We start from the raw sequence: 13,608 nt of genomic DNA on the forward strand, positions 1-13,608 counted from the left end.
CCCCAGGTCACGTAACCTCTCTAAATCTTAATTTTCTTATATATAATAATGGCACCTACCTTAAAGGTTGTTGTGAAAATGAAATTAGTTGGTGTATGCAAAGGTTTTAGCAAATAGTGATTACTCAATAAATGCAAACTATGGTTGACAGCCAAACTAGGGGTAAAGCAGGTTTCTTTCTTGTCTTCACAATGGCGATTTTAAATCTTTCTTCTCAAACTTTTTACTCCAGCATGTCCCTTCACATCAATTACTTCACTTACTGTCATTTCACAGAAAATAGAAGCCACTGCTAGATGGATGTGCTTGACTTCTTGACACGATGCAGGAAACTTGTCTGCATCTCCGTTTATCCTTCCTTTCCCCCTTCCCTCCTTTTACAAAAAAGCGTTATCTTTCTTTCCTGAAAAGATTGATACCTCCACATATGTACCCCGCCTTTCCCACTTCTCTTAAAACTCCCTTCTCTTTTCTATAACTTCAGTGTTCTCCTGCTCTGTTGGACTCATACTTTCAGCTTCAGTTTCTTCCATCTTCTACATCCCTTTCCAGATCCATGACTACTTCTGGCTTCTTCCTGACTCTCTCTTCCCTGACTCAACCCCTCACATAACTGACTTCCTCACATCCTACTTATTTCACATCTCATGTCATTCTGTCTACTGCCCCAGGAATTCCAATGAATTGCTCTGCCAAGTCTTGAAAGAATTCAGTGGACACTTCTCAGTCCATGTGTTTTTAGACTTCTTAGAATTCTCTCCTAGAGAACTTCTATTCCTCTTTGAATTAATTTTCAGATTTCCTCTAATCTTTCTGGCTATTTCTTTCCAGTCATTTTGCAGAATTTACTTCTTTTGACAATCCCTGAAATATTGGCATGTCTTTGGTTTTCATCTTACGCCTTGTTTTCTTTTCATCCTACAGATATTTGTGGATGAGTCTATTCACTCCCATGGGTTTCATACTATCTGTATGCCAATCTCTCCCAAATTTGTTTCTCTAGTGCACCTCTCATATTCAGGCTCATATTCCCAGTGCTCTTTGAATGTCAACTTGGATATCATAGACACTTGTATCTAAGATTTCCCAAACTGAATCCATCAAATTCTCCTCCCTGCTTGAAGACTGTTCCTCTCTTCATGTACCCTTTATCAATAAATAGTACCACAGTGTATCCAGTTATTCAAGAAAAGAAAACTTTGCAGTCATCCCAGGACTTCTACCTTTCGTTAACCTGTGCATCTAATCAATTCTTAAGTCTTGTTGTTATTGCTTTGGGGGAAGAAGAACCTTATTATTAAATAAATATATTTTTACATCTACCACAAATTAACACACTGTTTTAGGCATTGAAAAACAGTGGTGACAAGAAAGGCATGGTCTCTACCCTTAAGGAGCTTTCAATAAAAGCCAGAAAATTTAGAATTATCCTTGAGTCACCCAGCGCATGACCAAGCTCCATTGATTCTCACTTTTCGCACACTCATACTCCTTTTCTTCATTCCTAATTATACTGCCGATGTCAGACTTTCATCATCTCTCATCTGAATACACTTGTAATAAACTTAAAATTCATTTTACTTCCTGTAGTCTTCCTCCTTTCAAGTTTTCTTTCATATTTCCTAACGAATACCACTCTAATGGCAGAAAGTGAAGAGGAACTAAAGAGCCCCTTGATCAGGGTAAAAGAGGAGAGTGAAAAAATTAAGATCATGGCATCCAGTCTCATCACTTCTTGGCAAACAGGAGGGGAAAAGTTGAAATAGTGACAGATTTTCTTTTCTTGGGCCCCAAAATCACTGTGGATGGTGACTGCAGCCATGAAATTAAAAGGTGGTTGCTCCTTCGAAGGAAAGCTATGACAAACCTAGATGGCAGATTAAAAAGCAGAGACCTCACTTTGCTGACAAAGTCCAAATAGTCAAAGCTATGGCTTTTCCAGTAGTCATGTACAGATGTGAGAGATGGATCATAAAGAAGGCTGAGAACCAAAGAATTGATGCTTTAGAATTGTGGTGCTGGGGAATATTCTTGAGAATCCCTTGGACTGCAAGGAGATCAACTAGTCAATCCTAAGGGAAATTAACTCTCAATATTCATTGGAAAGAATGGTGCTGAAGCTGAAGCTCCAACCTTTTGGCCACTGGATTTGAAGAGCCAAGTCACTGGAAAAGACCCTGATTTTGGAAAAGATTGAGGACAGGAGGAGAAGGGATTGACAGAGGATGTGATGGTTGGATGGCATCACTGACTCAATGGACATGAGTTTGAGCAAACTCCAGAGATAGCAGAGGACAGAGGAGTTCATGTGGTCACAAAGAGCTGGAAACAACTTACTGAGTGAACAACAACAAAAGAATTATCTTTCTAAAACAAAAATTTCCTCACTTTCCCTTCTTAAGAACTTCTAGTTGTTTTCCATGGCCTTCAACTCCAATTCCAAATTCCTCATTATGGCATAAAAGATTCTTCATAATCCTTTTCTTACCTCTCTAGCACTCTCTCTTGCCATGCTCAATTTCTCATCCTTAGAATTTCCTAACATACAGTGAAAGTTTATGTCTATCTGGCTTTTCTTGTCTTGAAATTCTCTGACTGCCCCAACTGAAATTTTCCTCAAGATATTCTCTATTCCATTGCCCTTCATTTTTCTTCATGTCATTCATTACTATTAAGAATTTTATTATTTCTTAAAAAATAATTTCTTATTGATTTTCTAACTGCATCGATAAAATAGATGATTTATAAGATCAGGAAATTTGTCTTTTTTTTTTTTTTTAAATCACTATGCCTCCTGAAGGCATACTGGAGGCAATCAACATGTATTTGTTGAATGAATGAATATTCTTTCATTCTTTCATATATCAGATAGAAGTATGTGTTCTCAATGCATATTTTATAGTGACTTTTATTTATATAAAATATACACTATTCAAATATATATGGGCTTCCAAGGTGATTCAGTAGTAAAGAATCTGCCTGCCAATGCAGGAGATGTGGGTCAGATCCCTGGGTTGGACAGATCCTCTGGAGGAGGAAACGGCAACCTGCTTCAGTATTCTTGCCTGCACAATCTTATGGACAGAGAAGACTGATGGGCTGCAGTCCATGGGGTCCCAAAGAGTTGAACATGAGTGACCAACACACACATGTAAATATATATGTGTTGTACTTAGTTCAGTCATGTCCAACTCTTTGCAACCTCATGGACTGTAGCCCACCAGGCTCCTCTGTCCATGGGGATTCTCCAGGTAAGAATACTGGAGTGGGTTGCCATGTCCTCCTCCAGGGGATCTTCCCAAGCCAAGGATGGAACCCAGATCTTCCACATTGCAGGTGGATTCTTTACTGTCTGAGCCACCAGGGAAGATCTATAAATATAAATAATTATGTATTTGTTCTTTTGTTTTTGTGATTCTTTTTCACTTGTAAGATACTTTGGAGAGCACGTGGACTGGATTTTATTCAGATTTTATATTTGTATAGGGAAACTCAGTTTTATAAGCCAATACTTCTACTTGCCTATGAAGACAGACTGATTTTGGGGTAGAATGAGCTGCATGCCAGAGAATGCAAGACAACACATCTCTGATTCTACTATTGGTATTTAACCCACCCCATTGTCTTATGTCTTAGCCAAAAGGATGAGAGTGTGTGGCAGAAACTAAAGAAAATGGAGGGATTCTGTTAAACTAATTTTTTAATGATTGATTAATAAAATTGAATGGAAAGAGAGAGGTGTTCTACATACAGATAGGCAAAATGGAGAGAGGCATTGGTGCTTTGGACTCCAGAGAACACAGAGCTCATGCAAGAACTTCTGGGGAATTGCCAGAAATAATTAAAGCAATTTTCCTTAGACTGCAGGGATTGTAACAGTAGATGAAAAAACAACCTGTTGTTTATTATCACTCTTGGGCTTCAGGCTGATACAGTTTCAGGAAACACAGGATAGAGTTGTATCATATCACTTGGCATTGCTCTTGCCACATAGGGGGCATTCAACAACGTTCACTGGAAAATTGTTCTCTAATATCTGTGGAGACTATAGCATTTCACCATGGAATATCAAGTGGGCAAAGATGGAGGGGAAGGCAGGCTCTGAGCTTTGCAAGAAGCAGAAGGAAGAAAATTATTAAAAGTCCTTCTTGGGAGGTTTCTTCTCTCTGTAATTTCCCTCACCTCTACATCTGGCTGGCACAAAAGAAATCTCTGCTTTTATCATTTGCCACCGTTTCTATCTAGAGTCCCCAGAAAGTTCTCACATGAACCCTTTTCCCTCACCCTGGTGGATAGAACCCTCTATTTTCTTTCCCTTCTGATCTAAGTCGCTCATCACTACTGTTCTGCCAGTGCCTGCTTTGACAAAAATGATGCTATGTCAGGCACCAATGCTCTCAGAGCTGCCAATGTGACTAATGTTGATGCAGCCCTGAGTTTTCTGGGTCCCCAAACACCAATGACTTTCACCACTTTGCACATAAAGTGTAGAAGGCCTCTCTACCTTGGCAGTAGCTACTTCTAGTGTGTAGATCCTTCTCTTCAGCTTAAAGAGAAATCTCCAAGAGAAAATGGCCCTGTGATTATCTCCATCCTTGCATCAAAGTCCCGGCCCTTTCACTCAGGGGTCTTTGAGGGGTGGTGGGGGATGGCCAGGTGAAGTAGGGTTAGTTCTTGGGCAGAGAAGATATGAAAATTTAAAATTTAATCTATTTCCACTTCAAGCTGTGTGGACTGAGCAGCAAAGGAAACCTATCTTCAGCTTGGGAAGGAAAAAGTAGATTTGCAGAAAGAGATAGAGTCACATAGTGCTCATTTTCAAGTCTGACTTATTTTTTAATGGCTTTGACCAATTAAAGTTTATTGCACTTACCAGATGCTCATATTAGTAACCTTCTGGGATGAGACTTTTTCTTCCAAGTCAGCCTCCAGGCTAATGGGAAAAACAAAAACAGGAGAATGTTGCATTTCCCGCCCCCCCAGATGTATAAGGATGAGAGATGGAATGGTTCTTGCGGAACATATGTCTGGCTTAGTAAGAATTGCAGTGACCACAATGTGGGTTTCCCTACATTGAAATTTATAGCTCTTTGTAGACTCTGGGAACCCAATCTTGACAAACTCCCTCCACTCTAGAAATAGTTATTTATCCCCTTGTGGGTTTCCCAGTGGCAACCCTGGGGATAATGTACCTGACAGACAATTCTCCAGGAGATTCAGGGAATTATAAGATGTGGAAGTTGTTAATAGCCTTTCAGGAAGGATTGTAACACATCATTCCCTGAAGAGGCCCCGAGACAACAAATATCAACTATTACATGAATAACAAATAACCTTTTCTGGCATGAGTTGACATTCACTAAATATAGGCTTTATCTTCCCTGCCTGCAGCACTCTGTCAGCAATACTGACTGTCCTTGGACTTAAAATTCATGATCTATCAATGTTGCCTGAGATAAAAAAGGACCCATCTGGGGGCAAAGGAGGTGAGACATCACATGGTCAGGACTCACTTGTCTTACCAGATATCCATCCCTGCGAAGCACTCAGCTAATGTAACAGTGGAATGGTCTCTCTCTCTTTTTAATTTTGTTTATTTTTGGCTGTGCTGGGTCTTTGTTGCTGCACGTGGGCTTTCTCTAGTTTCAGAGAGCAGGGGCTACTCTCTAGCTGTGGTATATGGGCTGCTCACTGCAGTCATTTCTCTTGTCATGGAACAGGGCTCCAGAATAAGCAGGCTCAGCAGTCGTGGCCACAGCCTTAGCTGCCCCATGGCATATGAGATATTCCCAGACCAGGGACTGAACTGGTATGTCCTGCATTGGCAGATGGATTCCTAAGTACTGGACCACTAGGGAAGCCCCTGGAAGGGCCTTTTAAAGCCTCAGGTAATGTGTGAGCTTAGAGGTAACACCCAGAAATGTGTGGATGCTGTACTCCAAGAGCTGTATATGCACTGAAAAATGACCAACATACAGCTGTGTTTTCCCACTGCTGTAATGTATGTGGGTGTCCATTGCTCTGATGCTTTCTCATCCTGGCCCTACCCTGGCCTCTCCTGGTGGCCCTCTCCTCAGGGGATATAAGAGACAGGACTGTTCTCCCTCTGCACACAAGTAAGAAGAGGCTGAGATAATGAGTGTTGGGAGAAGTTATCCTCATCCTCTTGGGAGAAATAAGCAGGAGCCACGTGCCTCTTCCTTCCCAAGATTCTCCCTTACTAAACATGTCAGGTACTGTTTTCAGGTATTTACATAAATTAATTTAAATCTCATAAGAGTCCATGAGATAGGGACAGCTCTCAAGCCCATTTTGCAGACAAGGAAACTGAGGTCTCTGGGAGCTTGACTTACTGTCAGTTGGTTGAGCCATGATTCTAATGAAACAGTCTGACCACTGAGTCCGAGTGTGTACTTACTCTGTTGTGCTGACTCCCATAGACTGTCCACCTGCCTCACTAAGGGTCACCTCCTCTGGGCTCTGACAGCTTCCCTTCCCCTCTGGGCTCTGAGACTGGTGGGGAGTCTGTTGTGTTTCCCACACTCACTACAGATGGTCCCAGGGTCTGAAGTGACAGGAGAGTTGGGCCTATGTTGGCTGATGGAGTGTGTTCGCTGGAGTTGGGGGAAGTGGGGCTCACATCTGGGCTGTGGGCCATCAGTGGTGTTTACATCTGGGTGTGAGCTGGGCTCTCCAGATGCTGAAGGGGGAAGACCAGCAGGTGCCGTGCAGGGTTTCCTCATCACTGTGCTATTTCATAGCCTGAAACACAGCCTCCCGTGGACCTGAGGTCCCAGGGGTGTTCACTCTTCCCCTTCCCATCTCACTGCCCTGACTGCTCTTCTTCCAACTGACTCCCTGGGAACATCTCTCCAAGGAGGGGTCTGGCCACATCCCTGCTCACCAGCACTTCCTCCCACCCTGCCTGCTGCTCCCTTCCGGGGTCTCCTGGATGGAGCGAGAGGAAAGCAACTAGGATAGCCAGAGAACTTGACATTATGCTGTAAAGAGAAAGCAGCGTGTGTGTCTTCAAGAAAGGCAAGGGCTGCCTGAGGGAAGAACACTAAGTGGCTTCCTCTGAGCTGTTAGACTGGAGGCCTTAGTATTCTGCTGGATGTTGGTAGGGGGCTGACCTCAGTTTCGTGAAACAAAGATGTTTCCATCCCAGCTGCTTCCTTCATCAGAGATTGCAAGCAGGGAAGACAAGTAGAAAGTCAGCCAGCAAGATGGGGTTTTGCTCTTCTGTGATCTAATCCCAGGCGTCATGTCCCTGTTGCCATATTCTACTGGTCAGAAGCAGGTCACAGCTCCCACCCACACTCAGGGGAGGAGAGTCCACAAGGTGTGGACCCAGGAGGCAGGGACACTTGTGTGCATCTCAGAGTCCATCTGCACAGGGACTTTCCAGGTCAGAGAAGCAGGAGCACGAGGTGGTGAGCCCTACGCCCTGGACGTGGTCACACATGGGTTGCACAGTCACTAAACAATCTTTGTCACTGTGGGTCCACCTTGAGTAGGATAATCTGCAGAACTGATACAGTAAATCTGTGTTCAAACATTGAGAAACTTCCAGAGCGTTTTCCAAAGTGGCAGCACCATTTTATATTCCCATCAGTATGTTTCATGCTTCCAATATCTCTACAGTTCCCAGGTGGCTCAGTGGTAAAGAATCTGCCTGCCAAAACAGGAGATGCAGTTTCGGTCTCTGAGTTGTGACGACACCTGGAGGAGGAAATGGTTCCTTTCAGCTCAGTTCAGTTGCTCAGTCGTGTCCGACTCTGCAACCCCATGAGCTGCAGCACACCAGCCCTCCCTGTCCAATACCAATTCCCAGAGCCCACCCAAACTCATGTCTACCCATTTCTATATTCTTGCCGGGATAATCCCATAGACAGAGGAGTCCGGTGGGCTATAATTTATGGGGGGGGCAAAGAGTTGGACACTACTAAATGACAGAGCATGCATGCAGGCAATATCTCTACATCCTCCCTGAGGATATGAATCCTGGTTTCTGGATTTTCAAGGAGGGGATGCCTCTTAGCTCTCCACACAAATAAGCTCTGGCTTATATTTCCTGTTATAGTTCATAAACTTGAGAAAATCAGAGGTAAGATTTTTCCAGATTTGGCTAACACCCTAAGGATAAAAACATATTTTCTCTCTGGAGACTGCCCACACTTATATTTTGGCCTAAAAAAATTATTTCCTTCATATTGTAGTTATGGAAACTTTTTATACTTTATTACTTTAATTTTGTTTCCCTGGAAGTTCAGTTCAGTCACTCAGTCGTGTCTGACTTTCTGCGACCCCACTAATTGCAGCACACCAGGCCTCCCTGTCCATCACCAATTCCTGGAGTTCACTCAGACTCACGTGCATCGAGTCAGTGGTACCATCCAGCCATCTCATACTCTGTTGTCCCCTTCTCCTCCTGCCCTCAATCCCTCCCAGTATCAGAGTCTTTTCCAATGAGTCAACTCTTCGCATGAGATGGCCAAAGTACTGGAGTTTCAGCTTTAGCATCATTCCTTCTAAAGAAATCCCAGGGCTGATCTCCTTCAGAATGGACTGGCTGGATCTCCTTGCAGTCCAAGGGACTCTCAAGTGTCTTCTCCAACACCACAGTTCAAAAGCATCAATTCTTCGGTGCTCAGCTTTCTTCACAGTCCAACTCTCACATCCATACATGACCACTGAAAAAACTATAGCCTTGACTAGACTAGACTAGACTCTTCCCTGGAAGAGGCAGCCTTAAAACCAAGCCCACCATGTTATTGGAAATGGAATCTCTATGACCTATTTTTTCACCCTTGCTATTTTTCTGGTGCCAGGGTAGGTCCCTGTGTACAAGTCCACCTCAACAAATGATATTTTTATCTCTTCTGTGAGCCAGTGCTCATTTCTGAGATATTTGCTGTCAGGTCACAATAAGAAACATATAGACATTGAAAGTGAGTGTAAGCAAGTAAACTTCTACCTTATTTCAATCCACACTGGTAATTGTCAGCATCAGATACTGACACAGGTTTTTTTTAAGCCAAGATTGAGGCTTTATCTCAGCAAGCACAGTTAGTAGCTGCTGAGAATGAAAAGTTCAAGGTGAAGCTGTCTCAACCATTCCAGAAAACACACAGACTCCAAGAAGGGAGTGAACAGAAAGAGGTTGTTGAAACAGATGTGGCAGATGTGGAAGTGAAGGGTGTAGAACTGGTCATGTCACAATCAAATGTGTTGAGAGCAAATGTTGTCCCAGCTCTGGGGAACAACAGTAATGATATTGTAAATGCTAATATGGAATTAACCATCTGAAAAGAGGACCTTTTTTGGTGTTTCAAAAGAGTAACTGCAGCTGGGTTTGAAATTTGTACTGTTTCTATCAAAAACATTTTGGCTTCTTGTTGGATGAAAAAAATATATATATAATTGGATTTGCTAAGATAGTTGAATCATTAGTTCTCCATGGACCAAGTCCCCATGGTTCAGGTAGACTTGTATTCAGGCACCTGAAAAATAGCAGGAGTGAAAAAGCAGGTCACGGAGGGTCCATTTCCAGTAATATGGTGGGCTTGGTTTTAAGGCTACCTCTTCCAGGGAAACAAATAAAAGTAATAAAGTATAAAAAGTTTCTATAAGTACAATACAAAGGAAATAATTGTTTTGGCCAAAATATAAATGCGGTAGTTTGGTGAAATTAGTAGTTTGGTGTCTGAACTAGTAATTTTTTAAGACTTTGATGGGGGTCACAAACTGATAAACTGATAAATATTATGGATATTTTCTCAGTAAGATGTTCATGTACAAAGGAATATAAAGCAATATAAAATATCATTATACACACACACACACACACACACACACACGGGCTTTCCTGGTGGCTCAGCAGTAAAGAAACTCCCTGCAATGCAGGAGCTGCAAGAGATGCGAATATGGTCCCTGTGTTGAGAAGATCCCCTGGAGGAGGACATGGCAACCCATTCCAGTATTCTTACCTGGAGAATCCCATGGACAGAGGAGCCTGGTAGGTAACAGTCCATAGGGTTGCAAGAGTCGGACATGACTGAAGTGACTTAGCAGATAACCCATGAAGATCCATAGATGTTGGCTTTTTAATCCTAGAAAGAGACAAAGGCAAGGAAAGGACATTCTGAGTAATCATTTCATCATTCAAAAATGGACTTCACTTATCTAGAAGCTGGATCCCATCACAGAACATTAGAGAAGTGAAAGATGTCATATGGTAATCACTCATTCATCCACCCATGCCCAAGTCCCTAGAATGTACTAGATCAAGTTCTGGTCTAGATCACTGGTCCAAATACTGAAATTTGTCACTTTTTCCCCATCCCTTACCCTTTCCCCTGGGACTTCCCCGGTGGCTCGGTGGTAAATAATCTGTAATGTAGGAGACCTGGGTTCAATCCCTGGGTCAGGAAGATCCCTGGGAGGAGGAAATGGTGTCCCCACTCCAGTATTCTTGCTTGGAAAATCCCATGGACATAGGAGCCTGGCAGGCTACAGTCCATGGGGTCACAAAGAGTCAGACCCGACTTAAAGATTAAACAATGAAAACCCTCACCTCTACCTTCAAATCTATACCTACTTCCCAACTGAAGGGAATTTCACATGTAAACATTTTGGTCAGAGTCTGAGATCACCTACCTCCATGAAGGAGAAAAACTTGTTTCCTAAACATTTCTGCAGGTGGACATGGCACTAGGCTCCTCCAGTCACATGGACTCCAAATAAGGACACAGTGAGACAGAACTAAGATCATGGCATCTGGTTCCATCACTTCATGGCAAATAGATGGGGAAACAGTGGAAACAGTGAGACTTTATTTTTTGGGGCTTCAAAATCACTGGAGATGATGACTGCAGCCATGAAATTAAAAGATGCTTGTTCCTTGGAAGAAAAGTTATGACCAACCATGACAACTTATTAAAAAGCAGAGACATTACTTTGCCAACAAAGGTCCATCTAGTCAAAGATATAGTTTTCCCAGTAGTCATGTACGGATGTGAGAATTGGAGTATAAAGAAAGGTGAGCAGCGAAGAATTGATGTTTTTGAACTGTGGTATTGGAGAAGACTCTTGGGAGTCCCTTGGACTGCAAGGAGATCGAACCAGTCCATCCTAAAGGAAATCAGCCCTGAATATTCACTGGAAGGACTGATGCTGAAACTCCAATACTTTGGCCACCTGATGCAAAAACTGATTCATTTGAAAAGACCCTGATGCTGGGAAAGATTGAAGGCGGCCGGAGAAGGGGACGACAGAGGATGATATGGTTGGATGGCATCTCCAACTTGATGGACATGAGTTTGAGTAACCTCCGGGAGTTGGTGATGGACAGGGAGGCCTGGCGTGCTGCAGTCCGTGGGGTCACAAAGAGTCGGACACGACTGAGAGACTGAACTGAACTGAACTGAGACAGAGAGGCTGGCATCACACTGAAGGTTTTGATCTGCACAGCATGAATCGTGGTAGTGTTATTGAGTTGCCAAGGGCAGCAGAGACAGCAGGCCTAGCACCAGAGTCCATCCTCTAGCTAAGGGAGTGTCTGTTTTGTGAACAGTGGCTTCTGCTCCCCGTGCAGGGGCGGTGGTTCCCATGTGGTTCCCCACCTGGGAGAGACTGTGGATGCTGAGCTGGCTGTGAATCCTCAGGCTGTTCTGTGACTTTTCCTGAAATAAAATGACAAATCTCACTCTCTTTCTCTCCTTTGCAACAAATTGAAATCCTTTTTCTTCTCACAAAGAACTTTATAAGAATATCACGTAGGGAAACTTTCAGAGATTTTTTTCCTGTGCTTTATTGAGATATGACTGATATAAAATATTGAGTAAGTGTACAACCTGTGATTTGATACTTTTCTCTATTGCACAATGATCAGCAGCAGAACTTTAGCTTATACCTGTATGATGTCACATAATTACCATTTTTTTGTGGTGAGAGCATTTAGATCTGCTCTCTTAGCAACTCAGAGACTTTATGATATCAGACTACTTTCTAAAATGTCCAGCTGCCTATCCTGCTTGGAAGAGAAAACATGTATCTCCCAGAAAATGTCTTGACTTTTTCTTCCCATTTAAATGTGGATTTAAGCCCTTCCCCATCCTGGTCACTCTGATCACAAGCCTCAGTGGATCCAAACCTGACTAAGCATGAGGACTGCTTGTCAGGCTTCTTAGAAAATACTCAGGTCTCCTCCTAGACCCAGCTTCTCAGAGTGTTGGGCATGGAGTCCAGGAATCCCTTATGAACAAGTCCTAGAGGGGAGGCTGATGCACAGCCATGTGGGAATCCTGGTCTATACCCTCACTACTAAATATGTGATCTGAAAGTCAGCAGCATCAGCTGCAAACTTGTTATGAATGTAGATTCTCAGGCTCTACTGCAAACTGTCTAGATTTAATGAGAGGTCTAGGTGAGCACCAGCATCTCCAGCTTGGTCACCTCACCATTTCCTACAGTTTCCTTTAGTGCATCACTCACCCTTCACCTCCTGATTATGTATAGCAGCCAGACTGAAGCTTCTAAAGAGTAGTCACTATGGATTGTGTTCTGTGAAAAGCATCGTATGAATCCACATCTTACTCAGACAACATCAACACCCTTGTAATATCATCTAGGTCTATATGATCTGGTGAAACATGGGATCTAATCTCAATTCCTCATTTCTCCAGCCGCACTTGCCTCCTGGCTCTTTCTTGAACATAGACACTCTCCTGCCCTCATGCATTTGCACAGGAGATTCCCCTGCCCAGAGAGAACTTCCTCTGACATCTGTGTGGACATTCCTTCATGTCCTTCACATCTTTATTCAATGGTCACCTTCTCAATAAGGCCCACACTAACCACATGATTGAAAGAGCCACCTTCCTTGTCCCTACACACATATGCTTCCTCAAAACACTTCCTAACCTCTAAGGCAAACATTCCCTCACTTACTAGGCTCACTCTGCCCCTTCTCACCAGAACACACTTCACAAGGCCAACAAGGTGTGTCTGTTGTTAGTTCACTGAGGTTTTCTAATAGTGTGTCATTTCTGTGGCACACAACAAGTATCAGTTGAATGAATGATCAGTGTGGATTGCCTCCTTATTCTAGAGACTGTGTCTTTATTAATGTGACCTCAGGCCATGTGCTCCCTCTTGGCCGCTACAGCACAACGTCCATTCACATTGATGTCAGTGCTGCCTGTATTTTCCCCACAAGGGCTGATGTCCCATCCCTCCCACAAAGATCAGTCTGCACTCTACACATAATGATATTTTCTCTTCAGAAAAGATGATGTCAAATGTATTCTTTTTAATGGCTGACTAATACTCCATTGTGTATATGTACCACAGCTTTCTTATCCATTCATCTGCTGATGGACATCTAGGTTGCTTCCATGTCCTGGCTATTATAAACAGTGCTGCAATGAACATTGGGGTACACGTGTCTCTTTCCCTTCTGGTTTCCTCAGTGTGTATGCCCAGCAGTGGGATTGCTGGATCATAAGGCAGTTCTATTTCCAGTTTTTAAAGGAATCTCCACACTGTTCTCCATAGTGGCTGTACTAGTTTGCATTCCCACCAACAGTGTAAGAGGGTTCCCTTTTC

Source organism: Bison bison, unplaced genomic scaffold (assembly GCF_000754665.1).
Source record: "Bison bison bison isolate TAMUID 2011002044 unplaced genomic scaffold, Bison_UMD1.0 scf7180017864379, whole genome shotgun sequence".
In the NCBI taxonomy this organism is placed as follows: Eukaryota; Metazoa; Chordata; class Mammalia; order Artiodactyla; family Bovidae; genus Bison; species Bison bison.